Source organism: Echeneis naucrates, chromosome 3 (assembly GCF_900963305.1).
Source record: "Echeneis naucrates chromosome 3, fEcheNa1.1, whole genome shotgun sequence".
In the NCBI taxonomy this organism is placed as follows: domain Eukaryota; kingdom Metazoa; phylum Chordata; class Actinopteri; order Carangiformes; family Echeneidae; genus Echeneis; species Echeneis naucrates.
Window position 1 is genome coordinate 4655492 of NC_042513.1, and position 18486 is coordinate 4673977.

Below are 18486 nucleotides of genomic sequence, written 5' to 3' on the forward strand. Positions count from 1 at the left end.
TTATTCATCTGCTGTTTGTCTTCGTAGCAAGATGTGAAAATGGGTGCTAACTTTCCAGATTGGTGCACATCATAAAAAGGTCACAGTGAGGACAGATTTAACACTGTGAATGAAGGGCCTGTGAGCTGAGTGTTGAAGTGAGGAGGACTCCACCAGAGCAAAGGTTGCACTTGGCCACAGTACATAACACATGTGCTTCATGGAAAATACAGAAATATGGAGATGAGGAGTAATCAGATTGACAGACATATTTTGGGAATGAAACTGTATCCAAAAAGCAGCACAAATGCACTGGCAGAGGGATGGCATTAAAATAACAAATTTAGAATTAGAATAAACTTGAAAGAATATACCAAAAAGGTAAAAGTGACCGTGTATGATTTCCAAGTGGGTCATGAGTTGGACTATTTCTCATCACTGACTCCTGAGATTCCTGTTGTAATGTCACCATGAGATGGCCAAAGAACCAAGTGAGTCTCCAGCAAGATGTTATTACATGTGGACAAAGGCAGTCTGGTGATTCCCTCCAGTTTCCGCTCCTTCAGCACGGGCTGCTTGCTGTGACCTTATGATTGAGGTATACATATGAGAAAAAAAAAAAATCGTCTCAGGTGACTCTCAGCATGAAAACGAATGAGTTCATATCTCTCAAAATGTCAAACTATTCCTCTAACTCCACGGAACCATCAGTGCACGTTGGCCACTACAACTGATGTGAATGGATACAAGAAAAGGACAGAAATGCATTACCCTCGTCATTCTTTAATTAATGTTCCACATGTGGAGGAAATACGTCTCCAACCAGTGGGGGTGGGGGAGGGGTCAGGAAGGGGAATTGGGTGGGCCTGGTTCATTGAAAGAAAGACAAAACAGTAATTATTTCATTATGGCATGACAGCAATAATATTAAAGTTGTGCAGCTTGCAGTGTGCTTATCTGTGGAACAAATGAGCTCTCCCCCAGGAGAGCAGACTGCAACACTAAGCCTAAGGTAGGGTTTGCATTGCTGTCTTTCTTTCTCTCCCTCTAGCACACACTTTCTTTCCCCTTTTGCAGCTACCTTTTTAATATTCTCATTCATAGTACATGCAATTATTTAAATTTTTTTTAGCACAGATAAAAAAAAAGGAAAAGAAAAAAAGGGCCTCTTGGGTGACGCAAATGACTTCCTTCTTTTTATTAGAAGACAAGGTGTTTATTAGGGGGCTTGTTGGCTTATTGCAGGAGGTTTCTGAGTTTGAGTAATTGTCCAATTAGGTGTAATTTCAGGATTGGTGCTAACCCAGGCGATTGTGCTGTAAGAGGAAGACTACCACCGGGACACACATTAATGAATCCCACTGAGACCTGTCTACCTTTAAGAAAGAGAGACTGTGTCTGCTTCTGTTTCGCCTTCCCAAATCTTTTTAACGAGGCATTATAACTGGGATTTACAATTGAGTCATGGCACTACTTCTCCCTCCCCCACTTCATTGTTCCTTATTCTTCATCGTCTGCGCATTGGGTAACAAAAATAATTTATCATTCATGTTATTTCAGTTCTCTGAGCAATTGCCTCTTATTCAAACAGAAAGGTTACCTTAATTGTTATGTAGCTCAGCTGTTTATGCCCTGGCATAAAAATGCATGTTAGCTGCTTCATGGAAAGGTCACTCATTACAACCCAAATAACTTTTTCTCTGTTGGTGTGTGCTCCTCAAAGTGTGTACTGTCCACACAATACCAGTTTTGTAGTTTTGTTTTAGGGAGAGCTCCAGGTTTTCAGGAGCTGCTTGCTGTCTCTGTCTCATGTGATAAACTTGCTCTGTCTCTGTCTTGGTGTTTCTTTTGTAGCAAATCATTCTCATTTTCCCCCTTAAAAAATACTTTGACTTTTTGGGAAACACACTCATTGTCTTTCTACTAAAGCGTCAGATGTGAGAATAGCAGCCACTCTCATGTCAGTCTGTGAAACATGAAACTATAGCAAAAACACAGAACTGGATGTTGGAATACAGTGGAAAGAGAAAGTCAGGCTTTGAAAAAAGAAAGACAGCAGCACCTAAAGAGCCCACTAATGAACATTTGTCTGAGGGATTTGTTATATATATATATAATTATAACAAAAATATTATGCTAATGATATTTTGAAATGCTGCTGGACAGATTTTGTAACGTTTGGAAAGAGACAGGAAAGTCAATTTTTTCCTGCCTTGATGCTCAACTGGGCTGACTGACTGCTGCCTTTATTTCCTTATTTATTATACAGGTGGTAAACACTGTCTCATCTAACTCTGAAATAAAACAACTACACAAGTTACCCATCAAACTGGGATCCTTCATTTTCCAACAATCATGATCTTTACCAAATCTTGGCCATGTGCCTTGAGCGGTCCGAGCATTAACCATGCTTTTATGTTGTGAGGAGCAGCCATTGTAGGAAATAGTTCTAACATGAGACTGCTGGCAAAATAAATGCTGAAAGAAAAACAGACAACAGGAGAAGGACAGCATTTAGGTTGACAACTTAGAGGACTTGTAATAGACACGCAGAACCTGAAATATTAATTAGGTAGGGGGCTGTGATGTTTAAACACTTGGACAACATCCTCCTGTGTGTGTTTACAGGCCTGCGCTTTGTGGACAAAAAATTGGTGTTGGGACGGTCTGAAAAATTAATCACACTGCATAATGTACAAAGGTCTGGCACGGAAACACAAAAAATAGGAAGGTGACTCTATCATCAAAGGCCTGGTCCTCACAATATGTCCATGCACGCTCTCTGTCCCACTCTGCTCTTATATCTGTACGGGCTTAATGCTCCTGCAGGACCGAGGGTGGAGATGAAAGAACTACACACAGGGAGAGTCTTCATTAGCTCAAAACTCAGTGCAACAACACTTTACTTTACACCACCTGACCCCGGGGTGAACAGAGCACGTGCCCTCAGAGTGGATATCACACGGGCACACTTGTTTCCAGGCAGCAGGGAGATAAAGCACTAAGCTGTTCATATGACTGCTCACAACATCAGGAGAAATGTGTTTGAAGCTCACATCTAGTTTGGGTTCACGTCAAGGTTGCATTACACCCACCCACCACCAACACCACCCTCTGTTTCTCTCTGTGTCTGGTTCATCCCTTCTCACATTAGAGCTTCTCACTGTCTCACTACAACCACTGACACCACCACCAGCACATCACATCCCTGCAGCAGCTACCCACTGCTCATCTTCACACTAAACCTTGTCCTTCTTGAGGCTTACGTCTCAACACTCCCTCAGAAATAAGCCATTTCAAAAAGATTCACGAGCAGCTGGAGCTGCCATGCTGTATAACTGCAGCCATCACAGGCTTCTTCACTGATACAGGCTGACGTCTCAAAAGGCTGCAGGATTCAAAACAAAATCAAGTTTCCTGATCCAGCGACAAACTGAGCTATTGCAAAGGCGCTTTTACTAAGACTCTTTGTGACATGATGATTGGAAGACAGACTCAAATTCCCAATGAATATGGATGCAGCTGTTTATGCCTCAAGGAGAAAAAAAAAAAATCAAGCACATACTTGACTGGTAAATATTTGTAAAAATCTTAGAATGCTTTTGGCAAGGTAGGCTATATATTTTGTTTTGTGAGGGATAGATTATTTCTTTCCAGTGTGTGGGCTTGGACTGTCAGTTCATACTATCTTAAAAAGGATTATCTGATGCACCTAGGTCTGATTTCAATTTGAATAGGTGTGAATTTATTTTGCAGTTCTCAATATCACATACAAATAAGTCCTCTATAATCCAATTCCACCCCCACATGAGAAAAAGGATGAAATAAGAATCTCATTATACTGTCCTGCTTTATGTTGGCTTGTTCCCTCACGAACAATCTTCTGAATTCAACATCACACTGTTCACTTGCAGTCCTTGAATGGACAGAAATGTAAGTGAACAACAGGTGATGTTTCTCTAATTTCATAAAATTCAGGTACACAAATTCATTTCCAAGTGTTAATCCATCTTGAAATACCTGCACCCCATGTGTTATTTACCAACCCTGTGATACTGAATCGTAGTGATTGAATGTGATGGTAAGAAATTAGATTGCATTGTGTGTCTTTGGCTAATAGTTCCAGATGGAAGAGCGCCTCACTCTACTTGACATGATGCACCTTGAGAGAAATATGGAGGCTAAGAGGAAATGTTAAGGTTGCTTAGGTTCATTCAGAGGCCTTAGAAGCACAATGAATCAAGCTTTACTAAACCTTGGGACTGGTGAGGACCTGTGTAATTTGCTCTGAGAAGTGTCCTCTAAGGAGGTGTGTGGTGCTTCTGGCCCCAGGAAGATGGCTGCCCTCTTCCGTGAGTACAGTGTGATGTGATGATAAGATGAGGTGTCCTGTTTAAGAGCTTGATTAATGGTGGAGGATGAGATGGCCTCTCAGCACAGATACTGTTTGGCTTTACTGAAGCACACTTGTGTTCTGGCAGGAGGAGAGCGCCGGGGATGCTTCACTTCATCCCAGCCCGAAACCCCAAATTACCAACACCACTGTCACCACAGCTCATCTTTACTTAGGGCGTAATAGCAAAGATCACGATCAATTTTCACAACTCCACTGGAGCAGGCTCCTTCATTATGTTTAAAAATGATTCACACTGATTGATCCACAGTGAGTGCATGGTATTGATAAATAATTAAAAAGCTCTCAGTTTAATTTGGGGGTAAGTAGAGGATGAAGAGTGTGGGGTGGGGGTCAGGCCTGGGGTTGTGTCAGGCTAGTGGGCTCTTAGATGGTGTAATGAAGCCTGGCCCCGTGCTGTGGCACGCCCAGCCTCAGCTCCCTGTCTGCCTCCCCACTTTGTCCCAGTGGACGCACAACCAGCTGGATTCGTCTGCCATATTTGCAGCAATCAATGCAGTCTAACTTGAAAGAAAATCAATAAGATGTGTCCACTTATGCTTCAGAGTGTAGGAGAAGATCCTTCGCTGAGGCAAAGCTGCAAAACAGACACTTAAGGTTTAATAAAATATGCTTGTGGTGTTGCTGTGCTTCCAATTTTTATTTTTTTATTTATATTTAGGCACATCTTGCTTCGAAACGCAGTGATTTCATGAAGCAATGAGAGAGGTTCTCAATAGATTTACTTCAAAGGACACAACAATGATAAGAGGGTTTTTGACAGTGTCTCACAGCTATTAGTGGAGAGGATATAGTGACCAACGGTTCCCATCAGACAAATTACAGCAAACAGCATGTGTTTGGTCATTCACAAAATGACATGTTTACTTGTTTAGCACTGAGGATGTCACTGACAGGTTGGGGTTATCTGCTCTGTCCTGTGACTGATTATAGTCTATTGCTAATGGTTTGTGATCATTTATACTTTTTGTATTCGTTTTTGTTCACAGAACCCCTGCTGTTTTTTTTTGTTTTTTTTTTTTTGAGTGGGGGGCAATATGTGCACACAGTGTTTTATTTGAAAGTATCAGAATGTATTTGGCATTTTTGGAGAATTGAGTTTGTGTCTGGCAAGAAAAAGGTGTTGTCCTATACTCTGGGGTTCATCAGCTCATGGGGGTTTTTAATGCTCAGCCCACCAAATCATCCACCCCCCTGCTATTGCCACCTGGCTAAACCAGTTAACACCACAGGCTTGAGGTCATGGCTCAGTGACCCTGGTGCAGACAGTTCCTAGAGGTGTGATATCAAGCCTCTGGTGGTGTCTGTCCTGCAGCCTCACTCATAGCTGAATATCACTGCATGGCAGTCATGGACTCACACCTCAACTGAGGCGCATGATGACTGTAATTCTGAAACAAAGCAAGGTCAACCCTGACACAGACAGATGGACACACACATGCACAACGACAAAGTGACAGGCAAACACAGCCAAACTGGATTTCTGAACGCACACACTGTGTCTGAGGTGTAGAATATTATGCTGTGTCACACTTTTTAGTGCTGATATCTGTCTAATTGATGACTTTGTGCCACATCAATCCATTATGCATAATTTAACATGGATCAAGTCCCACATTAACATAATCACCCATTGGATATTCTGCATAGTGTGACACGCTGGTGAGGCGCAGAACCCCAGCCTGAGAAGGAGTGACAGGGGAGATACACCCTGCATGGGTTGGCAAACACACATACATTTTCCATCTCACACACACACAAACACACACACACATATGTGCGCACAAACACACACACCAACACTGGGATAGGGCTGATGTTAAGATGTCAGATCCTTATTCAATTTGAGCGAATAGTGGGAGTCCAGTCTGAGGATTTTGTGTTTATGCAGAGCCACATTTGAATAAACAGCCACACACATACACACACACACGCACACAAAGTGAACAGCTTGGAGAGTGAGGGGTGTAGAGCCGCCTGCTTAGACGCTGCCGTTTGCAATCACTAAGCAGCTTTAGTGTCTCCTACCACAGTCCTGATTTAAAATTCATAAATGCTAATCCTTCATAATTTACAGTTTAAAAAGCAGCCCTGCTCGCAGGCCCTGTGGCCACAGCTCTGTCAGAGTAATTATACCAAGGAGCTGGGAATGGACTACTAGCTGAGACTTTCAACAGTCAAGGAAATCCCCCTCACTGGCACCAGACCCAATTACTCCAAATACCTAAACAGATTATCGAGTCATTTTCCAGTTCAATCTGGACATAGGTGCCAAATCAGTGTTATACTTCAGTCAGAAGGGTAAATAGTATTAAACTTGGGACATGCCTGTTCCTTATTATAAGTGGACGCTATGCCAAGTGATTTTATTAGCCTTTTCATTTAATTTGTGGCATCAGAAATTGTCTTTTACAAGGTTACTAGGCTCTCTCTCTCTTCCGTTGGTGTCAGAGGGTGATTTGCTGCCCTCCCACTGTGCACTGACATTACAGTGCACATGTGTATATACTGTGTATACGTGTCCGTGCATGCACGTGCGCATGTCACATGAACACATGACTCTATCTTGAAAGGTGTCAGTTTCTAAACTCAATTATTTGTCCTTGTGAGGACAAAATACATTAGTTTAGAAGTAGATTATCTGTGATTCCTTCATCCAAGGTCACTAATAGAGAACCATTATCAAAATGGTCTGATTTCACTGTAATGGTGCACAATGACACCACAAAACCATCGAAGCTCTTCTGCAAGCGCTCTGCTTTGCAGTAGACCCTCTGGCTGCAAAATGGCTAACCATTCTTTTATATGCATAATTTGGTAGCTATCTCAAATATTGATTCATCTCTCATCCCAATGTACTATATAATAGTCAGAGAAATGTACACATATGTAAGATAAAGAGATGTTAAGCCATTTCTTATCACAAAGTCCAGCAACCAAGTCAATGACACTGTTTTCATCAGTGCCAAGCCAGCCTTCGCTTTTACATTATATCAAATATTGAAGGCTGAGACACCATAAACAATAGCATTTTGTGTTCCAAATATTTATCAGTTTCTATAAAAAAACAAATGTCTGATATAGTGAAAAATAACAGCCAGTTAGACTATTATCATTATCAGTTAAGCTGAAGATGAATAGTTTTTTTTTTTTTGGTTACATAAACTATTTTATGTAACCAAAAAAAATAAAAAATGAGGTCCTCATTGCCTAATTCCCCCCTTCCATCAATCGACTAATTATTTCAAAAATGTTATTTGATGAACATTTATAATGTCCTTTAAATAATCAACTTTATACTGAACGTTTTATTTCCTTTTACGGATACTCTATGTGATTAATATTGGAAAATCTGCCTCCTTCAGCTGAGTCTTTCAAATATCATAAGTCAATCAAAACTAGTGCAGTAAATTACACCAAAAAATATTGTATGATTCCTTCATTTTACACTGCAAAGGCTTGGAAAGTAATTTTTGTCTTTAAGCTTGATATTACTCATATCTGTCAGATACGGAAACAACCCCGGATGATGTCTGAGCGACATCACAGCGACTCTCATCTCTAAGTGAAAGAAATAAGAATTCTATTAGAGCACATTAGGATGACGGCGTCGGACATCATTTCACTAATCCCAAACTCTAAAGTTTTTCTGTCTTCTCTCTGTAACCATCAGCCATGAGGAATTACTTACCATCACTCCCCTTTCTCCTTTTTACATTCATTCATTCATCTTCAACTGCTTATCTGTTTCCGGGTCACGGCAGGTGCTGGAGCCAATCCCATCTCTTTTTTACAGTGTTGCTGAAAAAGACTACTGATACACTGATGCCTGCATGTGTGACAAAAGCTATTAAGCTGTGTTTTTGGCACAAACACACACACACAAGTCACCAGTACTTCTACTCACTATCTTTGTACTTTTCTTTTTAAATAGGAGCCTGTATCAAAAAGTGGATTACTCCATCAGGGATCAAACTTCCTGAAAACAAATGAAAAACAAACCTGTTGGCTGTCTGAGTTAACATCTTGATAAGTTAAAATTTACAGGCAACACCTGGAAGCAGGACTAATAGTGTCGGGGAAAAAGAAGAAAGATGGAAGGAGGTCAGGTTCAGTCTCATGTTTGACTGTTGTTTTTTTAAACCTGCTCTGATGCTGTGTGGACGGCGTTTGAAAGGACAGTGTTCCTTTAAATTCCCAAAATTCAGATCAACAGTTCGGGACATCCTCACTTTCTTTGCACTTTAGGATATAGATGAGTGCAATAATCACCACAGGCTTTCTCCATTTCAGCCCACCATCACATGACCCACACCCACACAAACTGTCGATATCCCTGTTGTTAGTCTTGTCCAGTTTGGAGCATTTCCACTGTTTTGCATACATCTTATGATGCACTTGGACACATCATCAGTGTTGCGTCCTGGCTTACAACAGACACCCTTGTGGCTTGTTGCATTTGACACCAAAATGATGTCCAGTCTCAGCACACACTGGGTGATGTAGGTTGCCGCTCTATGTTCGATTCTGCGATAAGCAGGCCTCCCAGGATGTTCTCAGAATTTCTCTTTGGCTGCTCTCCTGCCTTGACAAACTGGATCGCTCTGGCTGTGATGCAGGTATGCCTGCTATCGCCGATCCCCTTGCTGATTGCCTGTGCGATGGACTTGAGGACCTGGGCATGTCTCCAGTGATAGTACCCTTCTCCCAGTGTACTGCCCCAGCGTTCTCTTGCTCTAGCTACAATAAACTGTTGAGTTGAGAGGGAACCTGAGCTTGTTGGTACTCCAGAACAGAGCAATGCTGGACAGGCTGCGTGTCCTAACCCTAACCCAGTCATGGGTACCATAGATGAGCAGGGCCCAGATGATTTTTGGAAGGATACCATATAGGTGGACCTGTGCCTTCAATCACCCAGGGAGGCCTGACTTGTCCACCACCCTCATCCATCCCTTCAGGTCAGCGGTGGTTGCCTTGATGGAGTCTGTTTCCTTCAGGATAGAGTTGAACTCTAGGATCTGGTCTTCTCCTAGCTTGAAGTGGAAACTGTCTGTGACTTTCCCTTTCTTCAGGAACAGGGAACCGGATTTGGTAGGTTTATAGCTCATGTGGGCCCAGGACAATCCACCTGGCACCAGCTGTTGTTATTACCGTGATGTCATCCATGAAGGCTCTTATTAATAAGTTTGCATCGACCTTATACTTGTAACCTGGTTACCTATTTTCAAACTGCTGTACAAATACATTAACTGCAGGGTGAAAAAATAAGCAGCAGCCAACAAGCTAATGATATAGCAGCAAGCACTAGCCCTCAATAGAGTGTGTAGTTGTAATTACCAATATTTCTTTGCTCCTTTCCCCTCTTTGGTGCTCTTCCAGCCCCAAATGAACACCTGGTCTAAAAACATGATTCATAAACTACACTATCTTGGAAAGTAATCTACTCTCTTTGGCCAAAGCTATTATTATTATTATTTCGATTATTTTTCAAGTTTTGTGATTTTTCGAGTTTATTTTATTTAAACGATCTATTATATGTCTCCTAAAAAGGATTTTGCACACTTGAACTGAATTCTTTCAGAAACAAAAATAACTCTCTCAGGGTGTTCAAAATGTCAGCAGCATTCTCTTACAGTGATGAACACTTCTACCATTTCTATTGCTTCCTTGTACAGTCATTTCATCCTGTGTTATAACATCATACAACATAACATCAGTGCTAATTCAAGTCAGTTTTATCATCCTAGCTCACATTGCGCATGCTGTCTCTGGTCATGTTGCTTATGATTGTTGCGAAAGACGCCATTAATCCAGTTAACCATCATGGCAATCATCCTTTAGTCTTCCAGTCTGACGATGATAAACTAACTTCAAAAACCAGGCCCGAGGTCTATTACTATCAGTGTTCAAAGAAGGTGTCAGAATGACAACACACTTGCACATGCAACCATATATCTCATCCAAAACACATCATGGCTTCTAATGTGTCAGGTTTGTGGTGCAGCAATTTCACAACCAAATAGCTCGCAGGAGTGATAAGAGTTTCATTACTGCATGAACAAATCAAAGGCAACAAGCAACATCATTCATAAAACCGTTTTCAATATTTCACCTGTTTTAATTTAGGTGTTCAACAAAGCGACAGAGAGATGGAAGACAGGGTAAGAAATAATGGAGAAGTGGGTATAAGTACACAAAGAAAGCAACACTCCGAAGGATATTGCTTTTAGTTATTCTAGTGGTGTGCTAAAGTCTGCACTCTGTGTTGTGCAAATTTGAACACTAAAATCTAAACAAAACAGTAATGCAAGAATAAAAGACCTGCTTTTATGCCCTTCTTCCAATTTAGATGAAAACAAAGTGATATTTCTATTATCTTAGCTTCGAAACAAACCAAGTAGCCTACGTTAAATTCATATCTAATGTTAAATCTTTGAAGATTTTATAGCTAGAGAAAAAGTGAGACAATAACTGAGGATTTTAGGTTTTTTTTTTTTTTTTATCTGGTTTCAAGAGCTTATTATTGTGTTGGCAACCTGGTTACAACCTACTAGATCAATTCTTGTAAATTTTACAAATAAAACATGGGAAGAAATACATATAGTGGAAACAATTTTGTTCAACTAAATTCAATTCAAAGGGCTTGATTGTCATGTGTATAATTTAATAATGCGGAGAATATCTGTATTTCATTGAAATACAGGAAGCTTTGTAATAACCCTTTATACTCATAATATTATGAACATTTTTTCAATGTATGTTTGTAAATGTGATATTGCAAAAGATTTAATACTCAAACTTTCCACAATAACAGCGAGTGTGTTTCACTTAGCTTTTATTTCATGGAATTCATGGCATTACATCATATTTAATTTGTTTACCTTAATATTATTTGATCTTGGATCTTGCAAGACAATATCCTCTCTTAGCATCATCAGCATAATAAAATTTTTATGGTTATGTTCTAATACTCAAAAGACTTGGTTAATGTAAGCAAAATTGATTTCATGGATTATTGTTTAAATTTTTAACAAAGTGCCTTCCTTGCATTGACCTAAAATTTCCAGCAACATGTGGAAAAACATCCCAGAAGTCCCCCTGTGGCAGCTCCTGCATTCTCCATTCATCCTTACACATGAATAGCATGAAGCTACAGAATGATTTTCTTTAAGAATTAAAATTGATAAATAGATTTACAAAAACATGTGAGAGGTTGCTGGCATACTGATACCTTCCTTCAACACTTACAGTTGAGGACCCCTGGCCCACTGATCTTCTGCTGCCTTACAGCCGAAGACATGTAGTTTTGTTTGGTTTACTGCAAACTCTGAATTGCCTGAGTTGTTGTCTGTTTGCTGACGATAGTGTCACCTCCCATTTTCTCACTTACTTCTACCACGATCCTGAGATGGATAAGTGATGTATAAAATGAATGAATGGTTAGGCTGCTCATTCATCAAATCTGTGGTAGAAACATTCTTTTGAGAAATTCCCATGATACTTGTCGCAGAGATTCTGCCCACAAGATTGAAGACATTATTTATTATGGGTGTAACAAATCGGTTTTGATTTAAAAGATGCAAGTGCATCTATAAAAGGACTCCTGGATCTGCCTGAATGTAGCATGAACCGACTGAAGACCCAGTTCTAGGTGAAAGTCATGAATTGATTTTAGGTTGTTGCTGTGCTGCTGAATCCTCCATCTGCTAAATGTCTGCAGTTCTCTCTCCCTGTCTTTCTCTCACTCTCTCTCTCTCTCTCTCTCACACACACACACACACACACACGCAAGTACACACATAGTCATAAAACCCTCACGAGACTTGTAGTAATGTCAGATAGCGCTCTGTTTGTGAGGGAAAGACAAAATGTCCGACCAGATTCACAACGCACAGTAAAATTTGTTCTCATTGTCAGAGGAGCTTTGTTAAGTTCTTAAAGTGCAAAATGTTACACTAATAAACATGACATTTTTCCAAATTCATGTATCAAACATAAATATTTGTCTTCTGGTCTCTGATAAATCAATTTCAAAGCAAGCAATGGCACATTATTGACTTCTGTTAGTTCATAATGTATTAAACAAGCAACAGTATCATATTGTATCATGTTCCATCAAACTGTACTAAAACGAACCAAACCAAACCGTTCCATTTTAAAATGAATCGGCACTGAATCATATCATACCTCATATATCTAGATACGTATCGGAAGGTCTTTTTCAGAGCTGGCTGATTTCCTTCTATTGGCTCATCATCATGTTTTAAGGAACTCTTTTCTGTGTTTTCTAAACCTGAAACAAGGGCGAGGCTCATTCACACGCATTCTTACGAAAATACTTTGTTCATAAGAGATTGTTTATTAGTATAATGGCTCAATCATGAAAAGCAGTAGCAGCGGAACAGCAGCTGATGTGTATATTCAATGCAGATGGAGCTGTACCTTTTTTGATCCAGTTAGTCTCCTCTGCATTTGTAATAGACCCATCAGGACTGGAAAAAAGAGAAACTGCAGCACATTTCAATAAAAGTAATTGGCCCTCATGCAGACAAATATAGCCACACATTTGCTGTCACTATGTATACGAATGCAAATGTAATTACCTTGCCTATGACGCCCATCTCGCTCTCTCCCTCCCGCTCTCTCATATGATTATGTTTTCCTGACTGTGTTATCTGTGTGCGAAGTGTGCTGCTGTGCTGATTAACAAATAATTCTGTGATGAGCCCCACAATGTCCGGTTAGGCATAAACTAGATTCAGTATGTTTGGACAGGGAGCTGGGTTCTTTGGGGAATTGAAAAAGTGCAAATCAAGTGATGTCATTTTACAGCCAGAGGGCCTAGTTTTGATGTTATATAGCTATTTAAGCTATATTTCCTCAGCAATACGGTTTAATACTAAGCACCAGCTCTCACATCATTTCAACATTAGGATTAACCACTGCTGGTGAATGTGTATCAGGCTATTGAGAGCTGCATGGTGTGACTCTCATAACATAATTAGTCTGTCTCTCCAGGAGGTTTTTTCCAGCTTTACCTATATGCTAAAGTAAAGTGCAGTCACTTAGATGATAAAAGGGATAATAAATATGACGATATGGTGAAATGTTGAGCAGAGTGAGGCCGGTGTGAGCCAGCCAGCAGAGGTCTAATTGGATGAAGAAACACTGTTGCATGACGCGTACTTCCCTGAGAGCACACAGACATTATGAAAACCTCCCACACTGCTTTCATTTGATTCAATTAATTTACAGTGCATTCAGCCCCCTTCGCTTTTTTCACATTTTGTTACATTGCAGCCTTACGCTAGAATCAAAAAGACTTAATTTTTCCCTTATCAGCTTATGCTCAATCCCCCATACTGACAAAGAGGAAACTGAATTTTAAAAAACTTTGCAAATTTATAAACAAGGAAAAACTGAAATGTCTTCAACATTCACACTCTTTGCTATTACACGGATGGTACGGTGGTGCAGTGTTTAACACTGTCACCTCACAGCAAGAAGGCTCTGTCTCTGTTTACTACTTTGCAAAAAAAAAAAAAAAAAGCCAGCTTTAGCAGTGGAGATGTGGCCTAAAGTCTTCAGCTCTAAGCAATTAATTTGAATGCATTTTGCTCGTCGCCCTATCCCTGCCCTCAATATGATCCAAAAAGGAAGACAAGAAATCACCCGGTCTCCGCGGTGGCCCAGCACAGACTCAGGCTGTGGTCGAGTGAGCTCACTCAGTGTTACAGTTCCCCTTTTCCATGTTTGGTGCTGTGGTTTTTGTTTTGACAGGGCCGAGAGTGAGCCTTAACTGATCGCCATGCGTTAGTGTAGCTGAGGAAAAACATTGGTTCAAACAATAGGCAGAGGATCAGAGAGGTGGGAGAGTGAATAATGTGTCAGGTGCTCCAAATGAATTAAAGTGCAGAGCAGGGCAGTGGAAATACCTCTGTGTGAGGCCCTAATCAGTTGCAAACAAGGGAGGGAGAGGAGGAAAAAAAAGGGCTTTCATTCCTGTAACTAATCATTTGCGGTTTCCCAATGCAGTCAAGCCAACGCCAAAGGCAGAGACTAATAAACTGGGAGGCTGTGTAGATTTATAAATGATTAATTAAGGGGCCTCCCATGGGAACTACAGCAGATATAAGCAAAAATATTAATTAGTTGAGATGAGACTTAAACTAATAGGAAAGCATCCCGGCCATGTTGGAAAGCACAGGGCGGGAGCAGCTCGTTTGAGTCTGGGCTAACAGAGAGGGCCCTCACCACTGCACCACAGCGGGCTGAGGGAAGGGGCTGTGTTGAATTTGGCTGGAGGATAATGAAGAGTTACAAAGAGTGTCAGACAGACAGGCACACAGGTCCTTAGCGTTGAGTTGTAACAGAGATGACTGAGTGACTTAGAGGGTTAGGATCGGGTCTGAAATGAGTTCTTCACCGCCTCAAGGACCCACATCCCCTCCAAGCACACACACACACAGCTATGTTACCATCTCTTGTTGCCTCTCTACATGCCTGCCCTTCTGGGAGGTCTCTAAAGCCTCTCTCTGCTACTTCTTTTCATGAATGTCAAGATGCTGAGTTTAAAGTCCTGCAGATTAAATGGGAAGCGTTGAGTTTATTCTGAATCTAATGAAAGAACTAGATAATTTCATGCACAGAATCTCAATGACACGATTCTTATTTCCTGCTGTTGAATGCAAAGGTGGCAGCTGATTTCACCATTTCTGATGACTGCAGCATCACCTGGGATGATGCTGATGACCCAACATGACCCGGCCTAAAGAGTCAGTGTAGGTGTGATACAGTACAGCACAAAGAGATGTCTCCAAGGTCTCCTGTTGCTAAAACTATTCATGGCAAGTGTCAAGTCTGATGGCTGATCTGATCCAGCTTCTATGTCACGTCTCAAGTCAGACACCAACAGTTAGAGAGCTGCAAAGTCAAGCAATAATCTTGTCTCCGGTTTCATGTTTGCTGATAAATGATAAGTTCTGCTTGTGTTCTTGGTAAACCCACATCAAAACAAGGGGGGAAAAGTGTTTTCCAGAAAGATGTAACTGACAAATTTGTGGCAGGAAAAAAACCCACACATATTTATTTCATGAATTCCTCAAACCCAATATTAGTTTCTGGCAGAAATCCAATTTCGTACAAATTAAAATCACATATGAAGTCTGAGGTAGCACATCTCAAGCACATACTGTGGTGGTTAGTGCTGTTGTCCCAGAATAAGAAGGTCACGGGTTCGGGTCCCAGCCTGGGGCCTTTCCCTGTGGAGTTTGCACGTTTTCCCCGTGTCTGCATGGGTTTCCTCCAACCATGTTTGGGTTAACTGGTGACTCTAAATTATCTGTAGGTTCTGAGTGTGAGTGTGAGTGGTTGTTGGTCTCTGTCTGTCTCTGTGTGTTGGCCCTGTGATGGACTGCTGACTTGTTCAGGGTCTACCCCGCCCTCACCCGGAAACAGATAAGTGGTAGAAGATGAATGGATATCAAGTCCCTGAAATATGACCTCTCCCATCTGAATAATATGCCTAGCCTCTGTACAGTTACACATATTGTTCACCACAATACAGACTAGTGAGGAATGGCTCGAGACAGTAATGCTTCCAGAAATATAACTTTTTTCCATCACTTCAAATATTGTAAAGTGAAAACAGGATAACAAAATTGAGGGCATCACAGCACTAAAGAGCCAGCATGAAATACGATTACAGAAATATGAATTCATTCATATAGGTTGTGCAATATTTTTTTACAGTCTTGGCAGTGAAAGCAAAACCCACAGTGAGCACAAACTGCCTTTGGTGAGTCAAATATTTGAGAGCGAAATAATAGGGCCTTATAGATAGAGCTAGCGCTTGTGTCTGGATGAGATTAAGAATCACCTGACTATACTGTAGATTCCTCAAATGTAATCCATCCACAGAAAAGTGGAGGGAGGAATCGGCCCTAAAGTGACTACATCAAAACTCCCTATATGTCAATCTTGACTTCAGTTTCGTGCGCAGGTTAAAAAGAACTGGCCTTGGCTGTTTTCATGTTTTCAACACAGAAATCAGATGAAAAGAGCCTGAGATGAAAAATTACGGCCAAGTACACACTTGAAGAGAGAGGCAGACATTCCTTTAAGCCATCATAAATGACTCACTGAAGAGCCAGGCTCTTGTGGCGGGGAGGTGCTTCAGAAGTCAATGTTTCCTAAAATCTAGTGTCAAGGGTGAATACATGTTTATAGATTTCATAAATAAATATTTCATTCTTCTAGCAGTGGCATGTATGGGGTGGAAGAGAACCCTTTTATGTCAGTCTGGTTTTTGGATGGGTTGGAGGTATGTGTACAGAAAATTGAGGTTACTGAAGGCTACAAGCAGGAGTGAACTGAGAAGGCTTCCATTTGAGCGATAGGCAAAGAGTAGAAATATTTTTTTACCCCTGATGCCATTTCTGAGGGTGTCCAGCAGAACCGCAGTGACGTTTGACAACAATTAGTGGTGCTGCTTTGAGATGTGACAGGCAGGCACATATGCAACACAAAGCACACTGTGACCGCAGTTCAGCTTCACAGAGGATCAGATCAGCAGCCCCATCACAGCTCCAGACAACAGCGATACTGGAAGGCAACATCTATCATAGGAGTCAAGAAAATTCATATATGTGTTTAATATAAAACACTGAAAAAGGTTTAGAAACTTAAATTACATAACAACAGGCCGGTCAGGCTCAACATCACACTGATTTGAACTGAAAGTTCTCCACGCTAAATAGTACTAAAATGCAGCAAAATAAAATTGAATGCCAAAGCCTTTTATAGTTAAAAAAAAAAAAAAGTCACCGGTACAATAACAGCTAATTTGATACTTTTCTGATCTGAGTCACACTGCTTCTGTCTTTGTGCGTGACATTGGTAATTATGTTGGGAACAGAGAAGTTAGGTGTTATTTTTAGACCAACAATATCCAATTTTGGAACAGGGGAGAGGAACCTCAAATGTTGTAGCAGGACAAAATAGTTATAATAGTTTTAGTTATTTTTCATTGCTAATTTTACAGTTTTAGGAAACACACTTCACATTAAAGGTCAAAGTCTACGTCACATTTATAACTTTCATCCTAAAAGAAGAAGAAGAAAAAAATGCATCAATGTTTATACAAGCATAAAATGCACTAACAACATTTTTCACCTCAAGGGACCTGGATGTATTGTATGTCTGATGAATAACCTTTCATGTAACAACACACTCTATCCCCCATCTGACCCCATAAACACACAAATCTTGCGGTTGTCATAGGTGTTTGTGTGACTTAAAGGTGAAGGCAGTACCGTGGACAAACAGAACAACTATTGTGTTGGCAACTAATGTGAGAACTGCTAGGAGAACTTGTGACAGAAAGTTTCAAAACATTTCCACAGTATCGGCAGATAAGTTGACGATGGCAAAAATAATTTGTTGCTGTTGGATTCTAAATAGTTAAAGCAATTCAGAGTATGCTGATCTGAAAAAGGCATTTAAAGGTCATAACAATACATATAATAATATTGATAATAATAATTGGGAAATAAAATATACCATAACACTGGGCTATTTTCTGGGAGACAGTATCTATCATACAGTGAAAATCTGATACCACTGCAACCCTAATCATTGTGGGGATTTACTCCCACTCAGCTATAATGGCTTTAGCAGGGTCAGCCACTAGGGCCTGCTGAGCCGACAGTGTTATATAATTCAAAAAAAGGAAGTTTTTGTTGTTTTTTTTTTTTTTTCCGTGTCTGGCCATCTACATGAGACATCCGTCTTTATATATACAAACCCCACCTAACAGCACAATCTAGTGTCATTGAATTTAGAAAAGTCTACATTTAGTGTCCCAGGAGATACTCAACAATGGAGATTACACACACATATATATATATATGCAGACACACTGTTTTTCATTAACACAAGCACAAGATTGATATGTACAAACAAGCAAAATGGTTTACATTTATGTATCAGTCCCTTTACACCAAAAACATGACTTGTTCCAAAGAAGTCTGTGGAGTCAACCTATACAATGACAAATGGGAAAACACAAGAAGAAACTGATACATTGAAACAAG